This window comes from Callorhinus ursinus, unplaced genomic scaffold (genome assembly GCF_003265705.2).
Source record: "Callorhinus ursinus isolate GAN/ISIS: 27379988/994484 unplaced genomic scaffold, GSC_fseal_2.0 scaffold27, whole genome shotgun sequence".
NCBI lineage: Eukaryota > Metazoa > Chordata > Mammalia > Carnivora > Otariidae > Callorhinus > Callorhinus ursinus.
Genome location: NW_027397089.1, coordinates 7792875 through 7817640, shown reverse-complemented (window position 1 = coordinate 7817640; position 24766 = coordinate 7792875). Strand labels below are relative to the sequence as shown.

Here is a 24766-nt window from a genome sequence, read left to right as displayed (position 1 = left end):
AGGGGCATAGAGGGGGCTTCCAAGGTACTTGCAGGTTCTAGTTCTTAAGCTGGTTGGCAGGCATTCATGTTGGTGTTTTTCTTATAGTACCATTAGTGAAGACTTTCTTCCCCACTATTATTGCTTCTTTCTGGTGACAGGAAGTCAAATAGTGAAACTGTGGCATTTTTCCACCCTTGTGTTTACCCGAGCCTGCGGAAGTGAAGAGGCTTCCTGAGTACCTGAATGCTGCCTATGACTTGGTAGAGAGTTCTGCTTGATTCTAAATTCAGAATTAGCACACCCACTGGGCCAAAATACTTAAAGCCAAAACTTCAGACCTAGCCTCTGTTACATAAAAGGTGAAATTTTGGTATCCATCTTCCTGCCCTCAGCTCAATTTGTCCTTAGTGAGGAAAGAGAAGGGCTATCCAACTTTCAAGACTTAGTATAATGCTACAGTAATCAAGATAGTATGATATTTGTGAAAATTAGAAAATATATTAACGGGACAAAACAGAGAGCCCAGAAATAGACCTACATGCATATAGTCAACTATACCTTTGACAAAAGAGCAAAGGCAGTACATGGAGGAAAGACAGTCTTTTCAACAAATGGTGCTGGGACATCCATAAACAAGAAAAAAAAAAATCTAGACACAGACCTTACATCCTTCACAAAAATTAACTCAAAATGAATCACAGACCTAAATGAAAATGCAAAACTATAAAACTCCTAGATGATAGCATAGGAGAAAACCTCGATGACCTTGGGAATAGTGATAACTTTTTAGATACAATACCAAAGGTACAATCCATGAAAGATAGAATTGATAAGCGAAACTTCATGAAAATTAACAATTTCCGCTCTGCAAAAGACACTGCTAGGAGAATGGGAAGAAAAGCTACAAAATGAGAGAAAATATTTGCCCCAAAAAACCCATATCTGATAAGGGACTATTATCCAAAATACACAAAAAACTCATAAAACTGAACAATAAGAAAGCAAATGGCTCAATTAAAAACTAGGCAAAAGACCTAAGCAGACACCTCACCAAAAAAATTCACAGATGGTATTATAATCATATGAAAGGATGTTCAACTTCATATGAAATATTCAAATTAAAACAACAATGAGATACAACTACATATGAGAATGCCCCAAATCCAAAACACTAACACCATCAAATGCTGGCAAGAACGTGGAGCAACAGGAACTCTCATTCATTGCCAGTGGGAATGCAAAATGGTACAGCCACTTTAAAATTTGGTGGTTTCTTACAAAACTCAATATACCCTTAACATCTGATCCTGAAATCACGCTCCTTGGTATTTACCCAAATGAATTGAAAATCTATGTCCACACAAAATCTGCACACAAATGTCTATGGCAGCTCTATTTATAACTGCCGACATTTAGAAGCAACCAATAAGTCCTTCGGTAGATGAATGGATAAAGAAACTGTGGCACATCCAGACAATGCACTGTTATTCAGCACTAAAAAGAAATGAGCTCTCAAGCCATGAAAAGACTTGGAGGAACCTTAATTGCATATACCAAGTAAAAGAAATCAATCTGAAAAGGCTATATACTGTATGACTTCAATTACATGGCACTCTGAAAAAGGCAAGAGGCTAGAATGGGAGAAAATATTTGCAAATCATGTATCTAACAAGAGAATAATATCCAAAATATATAAGGAACTCACGCAACTCAATAGCAAAAAGAGAAAAGAAAAAACCAATCTGATTAAAAAAATGAGCAGAGAATCTGAATAGACATTTTCCCAAAGAAGACACATAAATGGCCAATAGGCACATGAAAAGGTGCTCTACATCACTAGTCATCAGGGAAATGCAAATCAAAACCACAATGAGGTATCACCTCACACCTGTTAGAATGGCTACATAAAACACAAGCAATAACAAGTGTTGGTGAGGATGTGGAGAAAAGGAACCATTGTGCACCGTTGGTGGGAATGTAAATTATTGTAGCCACTAGGTAAAACAGTTTGTAGGTTCCTCAAAAAATTAAAAATAGAACTACCAGGGTGCCTGTGTCACTCAGTTGGTTAAGCATCCAACTCTCAGCTCAGGTCATGCTCTCAGGGTCGTGGGATGGAGCCCTGCCCTCAGACACTGCGCTCAGTGGGGCATCTGCCTGAGATTCTCTCTCCCTCGCCCTCTGCCCCTCCCCCCACCCCACACATGCTCTCCCACTCTATATATAGAATAGTAAATAAATCTTTAAAAATAAAATAGAACTACCATATGTGATCCAGTAATCTCACTTCTGGATATATATCTGTAAGAAACAAAATCACTCTTTAAGAGATATCTGCACTCCCATTCACTGCATTATTTATAATATCCAAGAAATGGAAACAACCTGTCTATCAACAGATGAACAGATTTTTAAAATGTGGTATATATCACATACAATGGAATGTTATTGAAATGGAGCATTAATGGCATATATGATGGAGTATTATTCAACCATTAAAAAGGAAGGGAATCTTGCCATTTGTGATAATAAGGATGAACTTTGAGGACGTTATGCTAAGTGAAATAAGTCAGACAGAGAAAAACAAATACTACACGATCTCACTTACATGTGGAGTTTAAGAACACTGAACCCATAGAAACAGAAAACAGATTCCTGGTGGCTGTGGTGGGAGGGGGTTAGGGAGAGTACATGAAGTCAGTCAAAAGGCACAAACTTCCAGTTATAAGATAAATAAGTTCTCTAAATGTCATGTACAGCATGATGACTACAGTTAACAATACTGTATTGTATACCTGAAAGTTGCTAAGAAAGTAAATCTTAAAAGTTCTCATGACAAGAAGGTCACCTGGCTGGCCCAGTTGGTGGAGTATGCGACTCTTGATCTCAGGGTTAAAAGTACAGGCCCCACTTAAAAGGATAAAATCTTGGGGCCCCTGGGCGGCTCAGTCAGTTGAGTGTCTGACTCTTGGTTTCAGCTCAGGTCGTGATCTCGGGGTCGTGGGATCGAGCCCCACACTAGGCTCCATGCTCAGCGTGAAGCCTGCTTGAGATTCTCTCTGTCCCTCTCCCTCTGCCCCTCCCCCAACTTGCATTTGCGTGCTCTCTCTCAAATAAATAAAATCTTTTAAAAAAATCTTTTCAAAAGAGTTCTCATCACAAGAAAAAAAAATTGTAACTATGTGAGGTAATGAATGTTAACTAAACTTACTATGGTGATCATTTTGATATATATATACACATATCCAATCATTATGTTGTACACCTTAAACTAATGCAATGTTGTATGTCAATTACATCTTAATAAAACTGAGCAGAAAAGGATCAGGGGTTGACAGGTTTAGAATGGAAGGAAGGATGAATAAATAAAGCACAGAAGATTTTTAGGGAACAGAAACTACTGTGTGATAGTATAATTGTAGATACACATCATTATACATTTGTCAAACCCCACAGAACATACACCTGCAAGAGTGAACCTTAATGTAAAGTGTGGACTTTGGGTGATAATGTTATGTCAATATAGGTTAATGAATTGTAACAAACGTACCACTCTTGGTAGTGGATGCTGACAGTGGGGGACGCTACTATGCATGTGAGGGAGCAAGGGGTATAATGGGACTTCTCTGTATTTTGCACTCAATTTTGCCATGAACCTAAAACTGCTCTAAAAATGGTGTCTATTAAAAAAAGAGAGAGAGAGAAAGAGAGAGAGAGAGCAGGGCTACTTTTGGGCTCTGCCCAGTTAGTTCTGTTACTATATCTATAAAATTTATGTCCATATTTTGGCACACATATCTATACACATACACACAAAAGTATACATTATATCTTTGTATGCTTTACTTCACAATAGAAGTTTTTTTAAGTTAGGATATTGTGACTTCAAAGATAAATGATAATTATAATGAATTTATAGCAATATGGGAAAGTACTTATAATGAAATGAAAAAAGCAGAATATAAATCTGTTAAGCCTTAAGAAGAATGGAATTAGCCTTGGATAATGTCCCTAAGGGCTGAAGTGAGCCTTTTATAGGTGGCAGAGCCCACAGTGTGACAAGGACAACTACAGGAAGGAGACAAACAGGAGGAAGCTGATGCCGGTCTAATATTGGCAGCTCTTATCTTTCCTCGTCCCTTTCTACTCTTCCAAGTGGTAATTATCAAGCAAGAGGAGTAGTTACCTTTGCACTCTTGCTTTCTTACTCCTCAGGCTTTTTGTTTCAACTGTAAAATGATCCTAATACCCGGGGCACCTGGGTGGCTCAGTAGGTTGAGCATCCCTCTCTTGATTTCAGCTCAGGTCATGATCTCAGCATTGTGAGATTGGGCTCAGTGCTGGGCATGGAGTTAGCTTAAGATTCACTCTCTCTCTCCCTCTACCCCTCCCTCTCCCCTCCCCCCCAAAAAAATCCTAACACCCTAATTCTGCCCTTCCACCAGAAAGCAGAAAGACTGATCATTGGCCCTGGATTGTGAATCGTGGATTGAGACACTGACTGAACAACTAGAATCTGCACCAAATAGTAGCTCCTAATATTCTATGATGACAAAAAGTATGTGCTGCTCTTATTTTTTTCATTATACTAACAATTTTATTTTTTTTACTTGAGATAGCCTAACAAATTTAAAGGAAAATATTTCAAAAAACAATGAAAAAAAACATAAAACAATGAATCCTTATTAAAAACAAAATGTTATATAGTAACAATAAAGGTAGGTACATTGTTGGGGTTTTTTTTAATTTTTAATGATGAAATACTTCAAATATATAGAAAAACTGTTAACAAAAAATAAAATATTCCAGACTTATTTATTAGTGAGTTACTGAGTACCTAGTATGTGCCAAACACTATATTTGCTGGGGATGAAAAATGAACAAGACGGTTATATTTTCTCCCGTTGTGAAGCTTTTCCTTTAGTAGAGGAAATTTATACCCATGAACGTGTATAGAGAAGTATACGGTTCTTTTTAATGGCATTGATACTTCATGGTTTACTAACCCATCCCTAAGTTGTTGAATATTTTTATTGTTTTCCCTTGTTAGCTATTATGAGGAACACAGTTTTAAAATTTTTTCTGTGAATTATTTGGCCACTTCTAGACAACTCTAAAACCAAACTGGAACAGAGGTTTTGACTAAGATTATCAGGTCTTTCCATCTAGATCTGTTGTCAGATCGGACCGTAAGAGAACTCTGACTGAACTTAGAACACTTCTTTGTGTAAATGGAACTTAAGCAATAACCAAGAATTTTGTGTGAAAACCCAACAAAATAGCCAGTATTTTCTATGGGACACACGTCAAAATTGTCCTCAAATTTCCCCTATTCTGTATTGACTCAACAAACTATGTTAATTATACATTTTATGAGTTAGTAATACATTTTATGGGCTAGTTCATCATTGAACTTGTACTCACGAGCATGTAGAGATGGAACTTTATTATTTAACATTTAAGATCAGAATTCTTTGCTTACTGGTTATTTTATATTTTCCTCCCTTAGCCAAGCCTTATAAACTATGTCTGGTTCATCTAACAGCTTTCCAGAAAGTCTGTGCCAATTTATAGATTCTCTTCCAGTGTGAGAGTGCCTAGTTCCACAAAGCATAGCCTTTCTTAAAGCCTATAGTTTTTACATATTTGGCTGCCTAGACAGACATAATGGTACACCAAATTCTTTCAACTTGTAATTATTTGTGAGTTTTAACATTTTATCACATGTTAGCTCCATACCTTCTGCTTTTATAACAGTTTTATTCATATATAATTTAATTACCATTAAATTCATTCCTTTAAAGTGTACAATTCAGGAGAGAGGGAAAAGATGGTAAGGAGTAGGGGACCCTATTCCAACCGGTCCCCAGAATTGAGCTGGATATCTAACAGACCACTCTGAACACCCACAAAATCAGCCTGAGATGTAAGAAGATAGATCTGGATCTCGACAAACAGAATATTGCAGGCGTTTGGTTTCAAGGTATGAAGCAGGGAGCCATGAGTCCATGGGCAGATATCAGAGGATAAACGGCAGGGGAGGGAGCCATGGGGATCCTACACCGCCGGTGAGACTGCCACGCTAGGGACGGGACACAGATTTGCAGACCAGTAGTGACAAGGAAAGGACTTTAGGGCAGCCCCCCTGACGGAAACCCAGAGTGGTGGAGCTCGGTTTTAGAAGCACAAAGAGCAGAGATGTGCCCCGACATGGAGGCAAGGACTGGGAGCACTGCTGAGGGGCGCACAACCCAGGACACTGAAGTTTATAGCAGCACAGACAGAAACGCAGATAGTGTGGCCTGCAGAGCTCACTGAAGAACAGACTGCGATCTTTTGGAAAGGGTTGGAAACAATCTCTTTTGCTCTGACTCTCAGAAGAGATGCAGAAAGCCACCAGGGAAAGCCACCAGAGAACAAAAGCCCCCAAAAAACGGTTTCCACTGAGCCCATCCCCCATCACAGGGGCAGGGCAACTCTGCCCAGCAGGACTGCCTGAGTAACAGCGCCCAGGCCCTTCCCCAGAAGAAAGGCTGGGAAAAGAAGAGGCCAGCAACCCTAAGGTCCCTATAAAACAGGTGCATCTTGCTTGGGTTGTGGTCAAAATTTGGACTCCGTACATTCCCTCAACCACCCCTCAACAGAATGACTAGGAGGAGGAACCCCCAAAATAGGAAAGACTCAGAGACAATGACTTATGCCACAGATTTACAAATGGATTCAGATATAACCAAGATGTCGGAGATGGAATTCAGGCTAGCAATTGTGAAGACGATACCGAGAACAGAGAAATCGATTAATGGCAACATAGAGTCTCTAAGGACAGAAATGAAAGCTGAATTGGCAGAACTTAAAAATGCTATCAATGAGATCCAATCTAATCTAGACAATCTAACAGCTAGGGTAAATTTAGGCAGAAGAACGAGTTAGTGACTTAGAAGACCAATTAATAGATAAGAAGGGAGGGGCTCCTGGGTGGCTCAGATGGTTAAGCGTCTGCCTTCAGGTCAGGTCATGTTCTCCAGGTACTGGGATCGAGCCCTGCATCGGGCTCCCTGCTTGGCGGGGAGCCTATTTCTCCCTCTCGCTCTACTGTTCCCCCTGCTTGTGCTCTCTCACTCTCTCTGTCAAATAAATAAATAAAATCTTTAAAAAAAAAATAGATAAGAAGGGAAAAGAAGAGGCCAGGGAAAAACAACTCAGAATCCATGAAAATAGAATCAGAGAAATAAGTGACACCATGAAAGGTTCCAATGTCACAATTATTGGGATCCCTGAGGGGGTGGAGAGAGAGAGAGGACTAGAAGATGTATTTGAGCAAATCATAGCTGAGAACTTCCCTAATCTGGGGAATGAAACAAACATTCATGTCCTACAGGCAGAGAGGACCCCTCCCAAGATCAAGGAAAACAGGCCAACACCCCAGCATGTAATAGTAAAACTTGCAAATCTTAGAACAAAGGAAATCTTAAGGGCAGTTAGGTGGAAGATTCCTTATGTACAGAGGGAGGAACATCAGAATAACATCAGACCTATCCACAGAGACCTGACAAGCCAGAAACGGCTGGCAAGACATATTCAGGGTACTAAACGAGAAGAAAATGCATCCAAGAATACTTTATCCAGCAAGGCTATCATTTAGAATGGATGGAGAGATGCAGAGCTTCCAAGACCAGCAGAAACTGAAAGAATATGTGACCACAAAGCCAGCCCTGCAAGAACCCCCCCATATTAAGGGGAATTCTATAAAAGGAGAAAGGCCCCAAGAGTGATATACAACAGAAATTTTCAGGGAAAATCTATAAAAACAAGGTCTTCACAGGCAACATGACAATAAATTCATATCTTTCAATAATCACTCTCAACGTGGACCTCAAAAGAAAGCTGGGGTAGCAATTCTTATGTCAGACAAATTAGATTTTAAACTAAAGATTGTAGTTAGAGACACAGAAGGACACTTTATCATTCTTAAAGAGTTTATCCAACAAGAAGATCTAACGATTGTAAATATCTACACCCCCAACATGGGAGCAGCCATCTACATAAGCCAACTGTTAACCAAAATAAAGAGTCATATTGATAACAATATGTTAATTGTAGGAGACCTCAATACTCTACTCTCAGCAATAGACAGATCATCTAAGCAGAAAATCAACAAAGAAACAAGCTTTGAATGACACACTGGACCAGATGGACCTCAAAGATATATACAGAAAATTCCACTGTAAAACAAGAGAATACTCATTCTTCCTGAGCACACACGGAACTTTCTCTGGAATAGACCACATTCTGGGTCACAAATCAGGTCTCAACCGATACCAAAAGACTGAGATTATTCCCTGCATATTCTCAGACCATAATGCTTTAAAACTGGAACTCAATCACAAGAAAAAATTTGGAAGAAATTCAAACACTGGGAAGCTAAAGACCACTCTGATCAAGAATGTTTGGATCAACCAGGAAATCAAAGAAGAACTTAAACAATTCATGGAAACCAATGAGAATGAAAACACATCGGTCCAAAACCTATGGGATACTGCAAAGGTCATCCTAAGGAGGAAATACATAGCCATCCAAACCTCACACAAAAAATAGAAAAATCCTGAATTCACCATCTAACTCTACATCTTAAAGAACTAGAGAAAAAGCAACAAACAATGCCTAAGCCATGCATTAGAAGAGAAATAATGAAGATTAGAGCAGACATCAATGAATTAGAAACCAGAAACACAGATCAGATCAACGAAACTAGAAGCTAGTTCACTGAAAGAATTAATAAGATCAATAAACCACTGACCAGACTTATCCAAAAGAAAAGAGAAAGGACCCAAATTAATAAAATTATGAATGAAAGGGGAGAGATCATGACTAACATGAAGGAAATAGAAACAATTATTAGAAATTATTATCAACAACTATATGCCAATAAATTGAGCAATGAAATGGATGCCTTCCTGAAAACCTATAAACTCCCAAGACTGAAACAGGAAGAAATTGACAACCTGAATAGGCCAATAACCAGTAACGAAATTGAAGCAGTGATCAAAAACCTCCCCCCATAAAAAGAGTCCAGGGCCTGATGGATTCCCTGGGGGAATTCTATCTAACATTCAAAGAAGAAATAATACCTATTCTCCTGAAGCTGTTTCAAAATATAGAAACAGAAGGAAAGCTTCCAGACTCATTCTATGAGGCCAGCATTACCTTAATCCCCAAACCAGACAAAGACCCCAACAAAAAGAAGAATTTCAAACCGATATCCCTGATGAACATGGATTCCAAAATCCTCAACAAAATCCTAGCTAATAGGATCCAACAATACATTAAAAGGATCATCCACCACAACCAAGTGGGATTTATCCCCCGGATACAAGGGTGGTTCAACATTCGCAAATCAATCAATGTGATAGAACACATTAATAAGAGGAGAGATCCTCTCAACTGATGCAGAAAAAGCATTTGACAAAATACAGCATCATTTCCGGATTAAAACCCTTCAGAGTATAGGGATAGAGAGAACATTCCTCAAGTTCATAAAATCCACCTATGAAAAACCCACAGCAAATATCATCCTCAATGGGGGAAAAACTGAAAGCCTCTCCCTTAAGATCAGGAACACAACAAGGATGCCCACTCTCACCACAATTGTTCAATATAGTACTAGAAGTCCTAGCAACAGCAATCAGACAACAAAAAGAAAGAAAAGTATTCAAATTGGCAAAGAAGAAGTCAAACTCTCTCTCTTCCCAGATGACATGATACTTTATGTGGAAAGTCCAAAAGACTCCACCCCCAATTACTAGAACCCATACAGCAATTCAGTAATGTGGCAGGATATGAAATCAATGCACAGAAATCAGCTGCTTTCTTATACACTAACAATGCAGCTGTAGAAAGAGAAATTAGAGAAACGATTCCATTTACAATAGCACCAAAAACCGTAAGATACCTCAGAATAAACCTAACCAAAGAGGTAAAGGATCTGTACTCTAGGAACTACAGAACACTCATGAAAGAAATTGAAGAAGATACAAAAAGATGGAAAAACATTCCATGCTCATGCATTGGAAGAATAAACATTGTTAAAATGTCTATGCTACCCAGAGCAATCTATACCTTCAATGCCATCCTGATCAAAATTCCAATGACATTTTTCAAAGTGCTGGAACAAGCAATCCTAAAATTTGTATGGAATCAGAAAAGACCCCGAATCACCAAGGAAATGTTGAAAAGAAAAGCAAAGCTGGGGGCATCACGGTGCCCGATTTCAAGCTATATTACAAAGCCCTGATCACCAAGACAGCATGGTACTGGCACAAATATAGATCAATGGAACAGAATAGAGAGCCCAGATATGGACCCTCAACTCTATGGTCAAATAATCTTTGACAAAGCAGGAAAAAATATGCAATGGAAAAAAGACAGTCTCTTTAATAAATGGTGCTGGGAAAATTGGACAGGCACATGCAGAAGAATGAAACTCAACCATTCTCTAATACCGTACACAAAAATAAACTCAAAATAGATGAAAGACCTCAATGTGAGACAGGAATCCATCAAAATCCTAGAGGAGAACATAGGCAGTAAACTCTTTGACATCGGCCACAGCAACTTCTTTCAAGATACATCTCCAAAGGCTAGTGAAACAAAAGCAAAAATGAACTTTTGGGACTTCATCAAGATAAAAAGCTTTTGCACAGCAAAGGAAACAGTCAACAAAACAAACAGGCAATCCACGGAATGGGAGAAGGTATTTGCAAATGACACTACAGATAAAGGGCTGATATCCAAGACCTATAAAGAACTTCTCAAACTCAACACCCAAAAAACAAATAATCCAGTCAAAAAATGGGCAGAAGACATGAACAGACACTTCTCTGAAGACATACAAATGGTTAACAGACACATGAAAAAATATTCATCATCATTAGCCATCAGGGAAATTCAAATCAAAACCACATTGAGATACCACCTCACACCAGTTAGAATGGCAAAAATTGACAAGGAAAGAAACAACAAATGTTGGAGAGGTTGTGGAGAAAGGGAATCCTCCTACACTGTTGGTGGGAATGCAAGTTGCTACAGCCACTTTGGAAAACAGTGTGGAGGTGCCTCAAAAAATTAAAAATAGAGCTACCCTATGACCCAGCAATTGCACTACTGGGTATTTACCCCAAAGACACAGATGTAGTGAAAAGAAGGGCCATATGCACCCCAATGTTCATAGCAGCAATGTCCGCAATAGCCAAACTGTGGAAAGAGCCGAGATGCCCTTCAACAGATGAATGGAAAAAGAAGATGTGGTCCATATATACAATGGAATATTACTCAGCCATCAGAAAGGATGAATACCCAACTTTTACATCAACATGGATGGGACTGGAGAAGATTATGCTAAGTGAAATAAGTCAAGCAGAGAAAGTCAATTATCATACAATTTCACTTATTTGTGGAACATAAGGAATGGCATGGAGGTCATTAGGAGAAGGAAGGGAAAAATGAAGGGGCGGAAATCAGAGGGAGAGATGAACCATGAGAGACTATGGACTCTGAGAAACAAACTGAGTGTGTTAGAGGGGAGAGAGATGGGGGGATGGGTTAGCCCGGTGATGGGTATTAAGGTGGGCACATACTGCATGGAGCACTGGGTGTTATACAAAAACAATGAAGCGTGGATCACCACATCAAAAACTAATGATGTATTATATGTGACTAATATAACATAATAAAATAAAATCTAAAAAAAATTAAAAATTAAAAAAACAAAGTGTACAATTCAGTGGTTTTGGTGTATTCGTAGAGTTGTGCTAACATCCCCATAAACTAATTTAAGAATATTTCATCACCTCCAAAAGAAATCTTGTACTCAACACCATCAACCCCATGTCCTTTTCCCCCATCCCTAGGCAATCACTGATCTACTTTCTATCTCTACATATTTACCTATTCTAGATATTTCATATAAATGGGATCCCACAATGTCTTTTGTGACTGGCTTGTTTCATTTAGCATAATGTTTTCAAAGTTTATCCAGGTTTTAGCATGTATAAGTATTTCATTAGTTTTTATGGATAAATAAATGACTTTTTATGGCTAAAATGTTTCACTGAAAGGATGTATCTTGTTGTGTTTACCCATTCATCATTTGATGGGCCCTTGGGTTGTGTCCACTTTGGGCTATTATAAATAATGCTACTATGAACATCTGTATACAAGTTTTTGTGTGGATATGTTTTCATCTCTCTTGGGTATATACCTACGGATGGATTTGCTAAGTCACACAGTAACTCTATTTTAGCTTTCTGAGGAACTCCTGGATTCTTTTCCAAAGTCCAAATGTAAAACAGGCACTATTTTAAATTCCCACCAGCAGTGTATACGGGTTCTAAGATCTCCACATCCTCACCAACACATGTTATTATCTGCCTTTTTGATTTCAGTCATCCTTGCAAGTGTGACCTGATATTTGTTGTGGGTTTTATTTGCATTTCCCTGATGACTAATGATATTTAACATCTTTTCATGTGCTTAATGACCATTTTTATATCTTGTTTTGAAGATATATCTATTCAGATTCTTTGCCCATTTTTCAATTGGGTTATTTATCTTTTTATTATTGAGTTGTAAGAGATTTTTATATATGCTAGATATAAGTCCCTTACCAGATACATGATGTGCAAGTATTTTCTTCCAGACTGTGAGTTGTCTTTACCATTCCTTGATGTTGTCCTTTGAAACACAGAAGTTTTTAAAGTTTTTAATTTGATTAAGTCCAGTTTATCTATTTTTTGTTGTTCTTATAGCTTGTGCTTTTGATGTCAGTATAAAAAATCACTAAATAACCCAAGGTGATGAAAATTTACTCCTATGTTTGCCACTAATAGTTTAATAGTTTTAACTCTTATATTTAAACTCATGATGTTCTTTGAGTTAGTTTTTATGTATGGTCATTTCACCTTTTTTATCATTTTATTTAATTTTTTTCATCATGATAAGTGTACTCTTTACTCCCCATTCCCTATTTGCCCCATTCCCCCACCCACCTCCCTCTGATAACCATCAGTTTGTTCTCTATAGTTAAGAGTCTGATTCTGTATTTGTCTCTCTCTCTCTTTTCCTTTGCTCCCTTGTTTTGTTTCTCAAATTCCATATACGAGTGAAATCATATAGTAGTTGTCTTTCTCTGACTTATTTCACTTAGCATTTATACTCTCTGGCTCTATCCATGTTGTGGTAAATGGCAAGATTTCCTTCTTTTTTATGGCTGAATAACATTCCATTGTATGTGTATATACTACATCTTCTTTATCCATTCATCCATCAATGAACATGTGGGTTGCTACCATATCTTGGCTATTGTAAATAATGCTGCAATAAACATAGGGGTCCTTGTATCTCTCTGAATTAGTGTTTTTGTATTTTGGGGGGTAAATACCCAGTAGTGTGATTACTGGATCATAGTGTAGTTGTGTTTTTAATTTTTTGAGGAACCTCCATACTGTTTTCCACAATGGCTGCATCAATTTACATTCCCACCAACAGTGCAAAAGAGTCCCTTTTCTTCACATCTTCACCAACTCTTGTTATTTCTTCTGATTTTGATTTTAGCCATTCTGATAGGTATGAGGTGATATCTCATTGTGGTTTTGATTTCCATTTCCCCATTGATGAATGATGAGCATCTTTTCATGTGTCTGTTGGCCATTTCTCTTTGGAGAAATGTCTGTTCATGTCTTCTGCCCATTTTTTTCTTAGATTATTTGGGTTTTTTGGGTGTTGAGTTGTATAAGTTCTTTATATATTTTGGACACTAACTCTTTATTGGATATCATTTGCAAATATCTTCTCCCATTCAGTAGGTTGTCTTTTAGTTTAATTGATCATTTCCTTTGCTTTGCAGAAGCTTATTTTGATATAGTCCCAATAGTTTATTTTTGCTTTTATTTCCTTTGCCTCAGGAGACATATCTAGAAAAATGTTGCTACAGCTGATGTCAGAAAAATTACTACCTGTGCTCTTTTCTAGGATTTTTATGGTTTCAGGTCTCACATTTAGGTCTTTAATCCATTTTGAGTTTATCTTTGTGTATGGTGTGAGAAAGCGGTCCAGTTTCATTCTTTTGCATGTTGCTGTCCAGTTTTTCCAACACCATTTGTTGAAGAGACTTTTTCCTGTTGCACATGGTTCTCTCTTTTGTTGAAGATTAACTGACCATATAATCATGGGTCTATTTCCGAGCTCTCTATTCTGTTCCATTGATCTATGTGTCTATTTTTGTGCCAGTAACATACTGTTCTGATTATTACAGCTTTATAGTATAACTTGAAATCTGAGATTGTTATACCTCCAGTTTTATTTAGCTTTTTCAAGATTGCTTTGGCTATTCAAGATCTTTTGCTGCTCCATACAAATTTTAAGATTATTTGTCTAGTTCTGTGAAAAATGCTGTTGGTATTTTGATAGGGATTGCATTAAATCTGTAGACTGCTTTGGGTAGTATGGACACTTTGACAATACTTGTTCTTCCAATCCATGAGCATGGAATATCTTTCCATTTGTTTGTGTCATCTTCAATTTCTTTCATCAATCTTTTATAGTTTTCAGAGTACAGAAAACTTTTCACCTTTGGTTAAGTTTATTTCTAAGTATTTTATTATTTTTGATACAATTGTAAAAGGGATTGTTTTCTTACTTTCTGTTACTTCACTATAGTGTATAGAAATGCAACAGATTTCTGTATATTGATTTTGTATCTTATAAATTTACTGAATTATCTTACCAGTTTGAGTATTTTTTTGGTGGAATCTTCAGGGTTTTCTATATACAGTTTCATGTCATCAGTGAAAGTTTACTTCTTCCTTATCAATTTGGATGCCTTTTATTTATTTTCCTTGTCTGATTACTGTGGCTAGGACTTCCAGTACTATGTTGAATAAAAGTGGTGAGAGTGGACATCCTTGTTTTGTTCCTGACCTTAGGGGAAAAGCTCTCAGTTTTTCCCCATTAGGGATGATACTAGGTGTGGGTTTTTCATATATGGGCTTTATTATGTTGAGGTGTGCTCCCTCTAAACCTACTTTGTTAAGGGTTTTTATCATGAATGGATGTTATACTTTGTCAAATGCTTCTTCTGCATCTATTGAAATGATATGATTTTTATCCTTTCTCTTGTTGACGTGATGTATCACTGATTGATTTATAAATCTTGAACCACACTTGCATCCTGGGGATAAATCCCACTTAATCGTGAATGATTTTTTCATGTATTGTTGGATTTGGTTTTAAAGCAACTTCTTGAGTTCGTGCTTTCTCTCTGGTATCAGCAATATTTGGCTGCCAGTGCACCCCCTGGAATTCTCACCTGCCCGTGCTGCCTCCACACATTCAAGAGCCTCACATAGTCAGTGAAAAAATACAAAAAAAAATTCTGAGCCTGGGATATAAAGCTATTATGATATGAAACAACCCTAGTTTTTTTTTTCTACTGGCCTAAAAAAATGTGTGTGTATGTCTGTGTGTAAAAAACCATGGGTTTTTCTGAATATAAAATATTCTGAACATAAACTGATAAATGACCACTGGAAAAAAGTTGGAAAATCTAAAGAGTATAAAGAAAAAAAAAAAATCCCACCTCTTTTCATACCCCAGGGTTAACCATGTTTATCATTTTGGTTTATATCCTTAGAGAGACAGGCAGTTAGATACATTTACCAAAATACACACTTACATAGGCATATCATATTTTAGGTAACTGGAAATGCATTTATATAAACTGTATATATAAATATATACAGTTCACATAAAGCTTTTTTTTACACTTCACATCTTCTAATGTCATTAAATATTACCTTGAAAACATTAAATTCCCACTTAGGACACATAATGATGTATAAATCTTTTTCCCCCTTTTGTATATTTATTCCCTCCATTAAAAGTATTACTGTGTTAAACACTGCATCTCATATGTTTGTCAAATTTTTAATTGGTTCTACAATCTTTATACTTAAAAATTCAATCTTCCACAAATATTCATCACAGGCCTATCCTACTGTAGGCACAGTGCTAGAGATACTAAGCTGAACCTTGAAAAGCACATAGAAAATAGATATTTCTCCTGTCCCCTCATTTTGTTCTGCCTCCTTGGTATACCTGCTGGCATCCTGATTTCTAATTACTTTTCCTGACCACAGTTCTTGCCTATTCCCTGTCTATCCACTGCTCTTAACACATGCCTTTTCCCATAGCTTCGTGAAATTTATTCCCAATTCTTGCTACCTGACTATTCCTTTAGCAAACAGTTCTCAAACTTGTTGGTCTCAAGACCTCTTTACATTCTTAAAAATTATTGAGAACCCCAAAGAGATTTCCTTTTGTGGGCCATTTCTACCTATATTTATTGTATGACAAATTAAGAACTTTACAATGCAGTAAAACACAAGCACATATTTCATTAGCCAACAGAGAGGTGACACCACCATACTTCATGTAGCCTCTGGAAAGCTCCACTATCTACTCAAGAAAGAATGAGAATGAAAAAGGCAAATAATGTCTTAGTCTCATTATGAAAAAGGTTTGATCTTACAGATCATCCTGAAAGGACCTTGAGGACACCAAGCTACAGAACCACAAGAAGGCCTTTGTTCTTCTATCTCTTCTGTTACCTGATTCACACTGTGCATTGACCATCTCCTATGGCCTGTGGCAACCACAAGGGTACTGCCTCCAGCTAGCCTGGTTGCTATACACCACGATGGCATGGCTCACAGGGCACATGTTAAGTGCTCCTGGTTGCTTTTGCTTTCTCTGTAAAAAGTGATTAGTTCCCAAATCCCAAAGGTTTTATTCAACTAAGTCAGTGTTTCTAGGCTATTTATAAGTTCTAGGCTATTTAAATGATGAAACCTTGAATTCCAGGTTGTTGAATAAATTTTACTAAGGAGGGCAAGGAAGGGACAGGTAATATATCCAAATAAGACTCTAGAACAGTGCTACCAACCAGTCCCTTGGGTTAGGATGAAAGTAGGGAACTATCTTGTTCTCCTGGTTTACATATGCATAAGCCAATTAATGGCAATACCAGCCTTTCATTTTACTAGCAATGTTGGCCAAATATAAAGAAAGAAAATAAGGTGAGAAAGAAATAGGAATTAAAGAATTTCCATCGTTAATGTCTTAAGTCAAAATATTAGTTACACTGAATCGGGTGGTTTTTGCTTTGTTTTTATGTTTGCCCCCTGGACAGTCACACAGTTTTTTTTTTAACATGACATTTCAGGTACTGGATTTTTTCTTTTATATGATAACATTAGAGAATGTAACTCCCAACCTAGCCACACAATTAACTTTGTTTTTTTTTTAAGATTTTATTTTTTATTTACTTGTCAGAGAGATAGCACAAACCAGGGGGAGCCGCAGGCAGAGGGAGAAGCAGGCTCCCCACTGAGCAAGGGGCCCAATGGGGGGCTTGGTCCCAGAACGCTGGGATCTTGACCTGAGCTGAAGGCAGACGCTTAACTGACTGAGCCACTCAGGCGCCCCACAATTAACTTAGTTTAACTCCGTTCCTTCTAATATTTACCCACATCGAGGTATTTAATTATGCAGATACCATCAGAGGGAAAGTCGCATAACTGTGAAGATTTCGACAACTACAGCTGTACTTTTGCTTCATTCAGTATTCAAAATAGAATCTGAGTGACGAATTCAGCAGCCCCGTTTCTAAACAGGAACTGAAACTTCTGGCATTTAGAAAATGCTAGTTTAAAAGCCAATTTTAGCCTCCCTATACCTATGATTTCAAGATAGGACACTCTTATTAGATGTAATGTATGGTGATTAACATAACAATAAAAATTTTTTGAAAAAGCTTATTATCTTCCAGTTCCACATGTCCCTTGAGAGCCTCCGGAAATTTAAGTTTAACCACCTCTAAGTCCATCCAGTGGAAGACTGACGCACACATGCCTGCACACACACACACAGCAGCCAGCCATGTAGCAAAACATTAGAGAAGTACCAAGACTCAGTGAGTTCCTGGGGAGCCACCACTTTCATTTTCAGGACATCTATCTCTCTTTGTAGGGGTCCCCAGTTGAAAAAGGACAAGCAAGGCTCAAGAAGAACAAGGGTGAATCAGTGGTGCATTGCCAAGTGAGGCTGGCTCTCTACTTTTGAGGGCTGCTTTCTTAGGTTTTTACCTACTTTATTCTCTAAAAGACAGAGTTTCCAAACTACTTCCAAGCATTTGTAAAACAAACAATGCCACCCGCCTGCACCTGTTTGCTTTATTCTGAAATTGCTGTATTTACCTTGAAAACCACAAAATGTAAACAAGGGCACCTGATGAAAGAAGATCTTCAAATGGCTTACTCACTAAATCAACACCTGGGAAGGAGAGGCAGTTTACTTGAACTTGAATACACAATGTACAAATCAATCTTTTATCTCAGTGGTAGCTTAAATAAGTTAATGATTAGTAAGCTTTATGGAGATACACAGAGACTTTCATAAACAAAATATAACTTGTATTAATTTATTTAATACTCATAAGAGAGTGAAACAAGTATGGCCCACCTACCATAAACCATAGAAGTACAATCTTAATTCACATATACTTCCACTTAACAAATACATATATGACATTCTCCCACATGTAGATACTTTATGCTATAGAGCATGAGAAAACTGAAGTGATTTGACTTTTTAACATGCCTTTTAATATGCCTACTATATGACCAGACAAGAGAGGACAAGAGAAATGGCTTAAAAATCACTACTTTCGGGGCGCCTGGGTGGCTCAGTCCATTGAGGGACCGACTCTTAGTTTCTGCTCAGGTCATGATCTCAGGATCATGAGATGGAGCCCTGTATAGGGCTCTGTGGTGGGCGGCGGATCTTCTTGAGATTCTCTCCCTCTGCCCTCCCCCCACAACACACATTTTTTTCTCTCTCTCAAAGAATAAATAGATCTTTTTTAAAAAATCACTTCTATTTACTTCCCTGAAGAGTTTTTGAGTGAGCCATAGTTTCAGTTCTAGAAACAGTCCATGCTTCTTACCATAATGTGTTCCTGGAAACTACATTATAAAAAGAATGCACTTCCTATAGGAAATTCCACTGGAATAAAATAATTGGATTACTTTCCTAAGGAATACAAAGTTAATAATAAATATTACATAGGTAGAAAACCTCTAACCCTCCAGATCATTTAGAAGAGCAAACATCCTATAAAAGTGATTAAAATAGTTACCATAGGGGCACCTGGGTGGCTCAGTCATTAAGCGTCTGCCTTCAGCTCAGGTCATGATCCCAGGGTCCTGGGATGGAGCCCTGGGTCGGGCTCCCTGCTCCGTGGGAGGCCTGCTTCTCCCCCTCCCATTCCCCCTGCTTGTGTTCCCTCTCTTGCTATGTCTCTCTCTGTCAAATAAATAAATAAAATCTTTTTTTAAAAATTTAAAAAATAAATTAATTAAATAAAATAGTTACCATAAGGATCATTCTTTTCCCCAAAATTAATACTGTATCATGTAAATATCTGAAGACCTCACCAAGGATAGGCAAAGACATCTGAATGAATAAGTTGTCTCTCCATCTTCCCAAACAGCCAGCCATAGAGGCAAAACAAAAAACAAAAAAACAGTCACACAAGTGTAGAGTAGAGAGACTTCTTTTTTTTTTTTCAGTGAAGTCAAGAGAGTACTTCTGAGTCAACAGAACTTTGAACCACCTCAGGGCTATTCTATCTTGAGTTGGCTAAATTCATCCCTCCTGCCTCAGCCTTTTCCAAAATGGCATATTAATGCAATATACATTACATAGTCCTTTGAGACTGGCTTCTTTCACTTAGATAACACTTTTGAGATTCATTTGTGTTGTTGGGTATATCAGGCTTTCATTTCTTGTTACTAATGAGTAATGTTCCATTATATGGATATACCACTGCATGTATTGGTTATCCATTGACCAGTTGAGATTTTGATTGTTTCCAGTTTTTGCTATAAACATTCATGTACAAATCTTTGTGTGAACTTAATTTTTCACTGCTTTTAGTTAATATCCAAGAGTGAAATTCGGGGGTCATATAGTATGTGCATATTTAACTTCATAAGAAAGTACTAAACTCTTTTCCAAAATGGCTATAGAATCTTGTACACCCCCAGCGATGTATGAGGGTCCTAGTTGACCTGCATCCTTGTCAACACTTGGTATTTTCAGTATTTTTTTTAAAGATTTTATTTATTTATTTGACAGAGAGAGACAAATCGACAGAAGGAACACAAGCAGAGGGAGTGGGAGATGGAGAAGCAGGCTTCCCGCTGAGCAGGGAGCCCAATGTGGGGCTCGATCCCAGGACCCTGGGATCATGACCTGAGCCGAAGGCAGACGCTTAACAATTAAGCCACCCAGGCGCCCCTTTTTTAAATTTCAGCCATTTTTGTAGTCGTACTTCATGGTGGCTCTTGATACTGTGATGTTTTTTTTTCTTTTTTTAGTAGTCTCACTGTATATATTTATTGAGATATAATTTAAAAATTGTCTCCAGGGCGCCTGGGTGGCTCAGATGGTTGGGTGTCTGCCTTCGGCTCAGGTCATGATCCCAGGGTCCTGGGATCGAGTCCCGCATCAGGCTCCCAGCTCCTTGGGAGCCCGCCTCTCCCTCTGCCTCTCTCTCTCTCTCTGTGTCTCATGAATAAATAAATAAAAAATCTTTAAAAAAAATTGTCTCCAGCTTTACTGAGACACAAGTGTAAGGTGTATGATGTATTGATTTGATACATTTATATATTGCAAAATGGTTACTGCCGTAGCATTAGCTGACTTCCGTCCTATCACGTGATTGTTTTTTTTGTGGTGTATGTTATACAATATTACAGTTCTGTGTCTTTGGATGAATTTATACATGCAGGTTCCTGCCATCCGAATTACAACATGAAACATCACCATTGCAATAGTTTGTTGAGGGACTCTTGCCACTCAATTCCACCCCACAGGCACTTGTGGGTCTTCTTTTCTTTTTATGAAGCCCGTTTCTGAAATGCCTCCATGTTTCGTAGATCTCGACTCTATCTCTGGTCTGGAATCATTGCGAATCGTTACAGTAGGTGACCTTTTGTGTCTGGCTTTGCTCACTAAGTTCTTTGTGGAGATGAAGAACCCAAAGAATTAGCAGTGAAGCTTGTGGAAAGAATTTGGGATTCCATAATGGGACATAGCGAGTAGATGTTAGGATCTCGGCAGGAGCCAAAATGGACTATTTTGTGGCCAAAAGAATGGTCTGGGAGAGCCTTAAAATTGGAGCATATGCTGAGTTGGGAGGAAGGTATGGGGTGAGCTGTATAAACTAGGGAAGCAGGGTAGGTACCATGGGGGGTTCCTGGAGTGGCATCCGTGTGTCTCTTGGAAGAGCTGGTCTTGACTTCCACCCCAGCTAATTGCTGTTGTTTGGCTTTCTTAACTTTTGTTCTGTGGTTCTTGAACCAAACCTGCAGTACGGTAGGATGTATCTCCAGTTTCAAGGCCATTTCTTTCTGACGGCTGGGAGCGGGCTATGGGTTCTTGCTGAACAAGAATTCCAAATCTGCCAGTGGTTTCTCAGTGAACATGGTTCATTTCCTTTGTGAATATTTCTGATCCTTTCCTTTAGGAAGGCCCCCTGTGCCTGCCATCCCATCTAGCTGGGTCCCCATGCTCTGGTCCTGTGTCAAGAGATACTGTGATGTTTTCTTCTGGCACCTTAAATGTTGATACTCCCCGGGATTCCAATTAGGGTACTCTTTTCTTCTCACTCTCAGCTTTAAAGTCAATCCATATTGTAATCAATTTCAAATCTCTATTTTTCCATCTAGATTTCTGAGTCTCCAGGTCAATATATCCAGCAATCTTCTAAATCTACCTCTCTGGCAGAAAGGATGCCAGAACCAAGTTCATTACTGTGGTAAACTGCAAAAAGGTCCATAAATTCTTCCCGTCCCTGTATACATGTCCTGTTTCTAGTGACTTTGCAGCTCCGCCTGTCAAAAGGTCCAGCCAATGTCTCCATTCTTTGCATCTGAACATTTACTAATGTGACACAAGCAGAGGTTTGAACAGTGAGGGGCACTGGTGTTTTCCCTTTCTTGCTGGTGTCATACTATCCTAATGTGAAGAATCTGAGCTAGCCTGCCAGGCAATAAGAGACACATGGCCCAGCCACCCCCATCAACAACCTATCCACTGGCAGATATGTGAGTGAAAGCATCCTAGACCATCGGGCTGCAAAATACCCAAAGATACATGAGCAAGTTCAGCAGAAATCAGCCAGGCCAGCTCAGAACAAAAGAATCAGCCAACGAACCACAGATTCATGAATTAAACAAATGGATGCTAAGTGAGCCACTCGGTTTGGGGGTGTTTTGACAGATAGTAAGATAGAAAGAGCTGATATAATTACCTCCCCCTATCAAGTAGTTTCTTTTGTATTCCATATTTCAATACATGCTACTACCATCTACTACATTGCCCAAATCTGAAACCTGGGAGAATTCTGGGACACACGCTCCCCTCACCTCCACCTCCCACCCCACTGCTACATACAATTAGTCATCTAGCCCTAATATGGTCAAATACATCCCCTTCTCACCATCCATAGCTGCTAGCTTATTCCATTACCAAATTTTCTAGACTATTTTTAATAGTCTCCTAGTTGATATCCCATCCTATATTTCCAACCTCTCCATGCAAGAAAACAGTCTTTCAAAATTTCAATTCTGATCATGTCTCAGACCAGCTTAAAATTCTTTAATAGTCCTCCACTGTCTTAACATAAATAGCAAATGCCTCAGTGCAGCATACAAGGCCATGAGGCATCTGACCCTCCTCCAAGCTCGTCTCTGCCACTCTTCCACATTCTCCTAAGCTTTAAACATTCTTAAAAGTCACAAACACACATGGGTCATGCCACTGCACTCCTCTGCACCTCAGCCAGAAATGCTTCTTTCTCCTGCACCCCCTCCATTCCATCTGGTTAACAACCGCTCCTTCTTCCACAGCCCCAGCTCACCTCCATTCTTCTGAATTCCTAAACAAATTACAGTCCTCTTCTCTGTGCTTCCAAAGCCCCTTGGTCTTAAAAGCAGTACAGTTAATGGTTAAGGGTCTGGATTTCAATCAAAGCTTTGCTTCCTTTTCATTGTATAACCTTGAGCAAGTTACTTAACTTCTCCAATCTCAATTTCCTCAGCTATAAAATGGGATGTGCCAGAGAATGTTACCCCTCACCCCCAATATCCATTCTCTTCTTCCTTTCGGTAACAGAACTCCTATTAGGTAGGCACATGGCCAGCCCACTAACCACCACATTCCTCAGCTTCCTTACAGCAAAATGTGGCCGAATATATTTGTTTCCTGTGGCTGCCATACTAAACGGCTACAAACTTGATGGCTAAAAAAACAACAGAAATGTATTCTCCTGTCGCTCTGAAGGTCATAAGTCCAAAGTCAAGGTGTCGACAGAGCCATGTTCCCTCTGAGGGATCTAGGAAACAATCCTCTCTTGTCTCTTCCAGCTTCCGGTGGCCCCAGGTCCTCCTTGGCCTGTGGCAACATAACTGCATGCTCTGTGTCTGTCTTTGCATGGCCTTCTCCTCTGTGTCTTCTCTTCTTCTGTCTCTTACATGGACACTTGTCATTGGATATGGAGCTCACCTGGGTAATCCAAGATGATCTCATCTCAAGATTCTTAACGTAATTATATTTGCAAAGACTCTTTTTTCCTCACTAATAAGATAACATTCACAGGATCCAGGTATTAGGACATGGACTTACCTTTGGGGGCCACCATTCGACCCAATATGCCATGTGACAATGAAATGTGAGTGGGAGTGATATATGAGGTTCCAGATGTTCCTGAAAGAAAAATCTACTTGCCCTGAATTCCTTTTATCCCCTTTCTTTTTTTTTAAGATTTTATTTATTTGAGAGACAGAGTGAGAGAGAAAATGAGCAAGGAGAGCAACAGAGGCAGAGGCAGAGGGAGAGGGAAAAGCAGACTCCCCGCTGAGCAGGGAGCCCGATGTGGGGCTCGATCCCAGGATGCTAAGATCCCAACCTGAGCTGAAGGCAGACGCTTAACCAACTGATAGCATTACCTGACCTATAGTGAAAACTAAATAAATGTGACATCTGCAATGGTAGCAGGAGAGTAGGCTTGGTCACATTTCAGTATCATTGGCTAACTTGTCTACCTCCTAGAAGACCAAATGTATTGGGGTAAATGACTGAGTGCTTTCATCTCCGCATTATACTTGAAAGAATGCCAAGCGTTCTGTCATTGTTTGAAAAAAAGATGCAGTTCAGCTTTGCATACTAACTATTACCCTAGGAGCTACTTTTATGAAAAGGTTCATCCTCATCCTGAAAAACTTAGATCTCCCTTCCCTGTGGGTACAAATTTTTTAAGCTACAGGTCAAATGCTATCTTTATTAAGAAGCTTTCTTCATCTCTCAAAACAGGAAATTAAAATCTCCATCCTCCTACAATACCTTCACCACACCTTTCTATTTAGTCTTTATCGCTTCCACCTTGTGCTATAATTGTTTCTATACACATCTTATCTCCCTCATTAGATTATAAATTCCTTGAGAGCAGCATTCATTTCTGACTCGTTTGAACCATACCAACAAGTTCACATACTGCATTGCACACAATGGATATTGAATAAATCTCTACTAAAAGTATCCCAAGAGGGGCGCCTGGGTGGCTCAGTCGTTGAGCGTCTGCCTTCGGCTCAGGTCATGATCCCAGGGC

At 38.7% G+C, this 24766-nt stretch overlaps 1 protein-coding gene and 1 pseudogene across 1 annotated transcript in view; both read right to left on the bottom strand.

The window, feature by feature from the left end:
- ITPR2 (inositol 1,4,5-trisphosphate receptor type 2) overlaps positions 1-24766 on the bottom strand; it is a 497992-nt gene that overhangs the window by 430203 nt on the left and 43023 nt on the right. The gene's annotated exons all lie outside the window — the stretch shown is intronic.
- LOC112830069 (divergent paired-related homeobox-like) lies at positions 20744-23970 on the bottom strand (annotated as a pseudogene).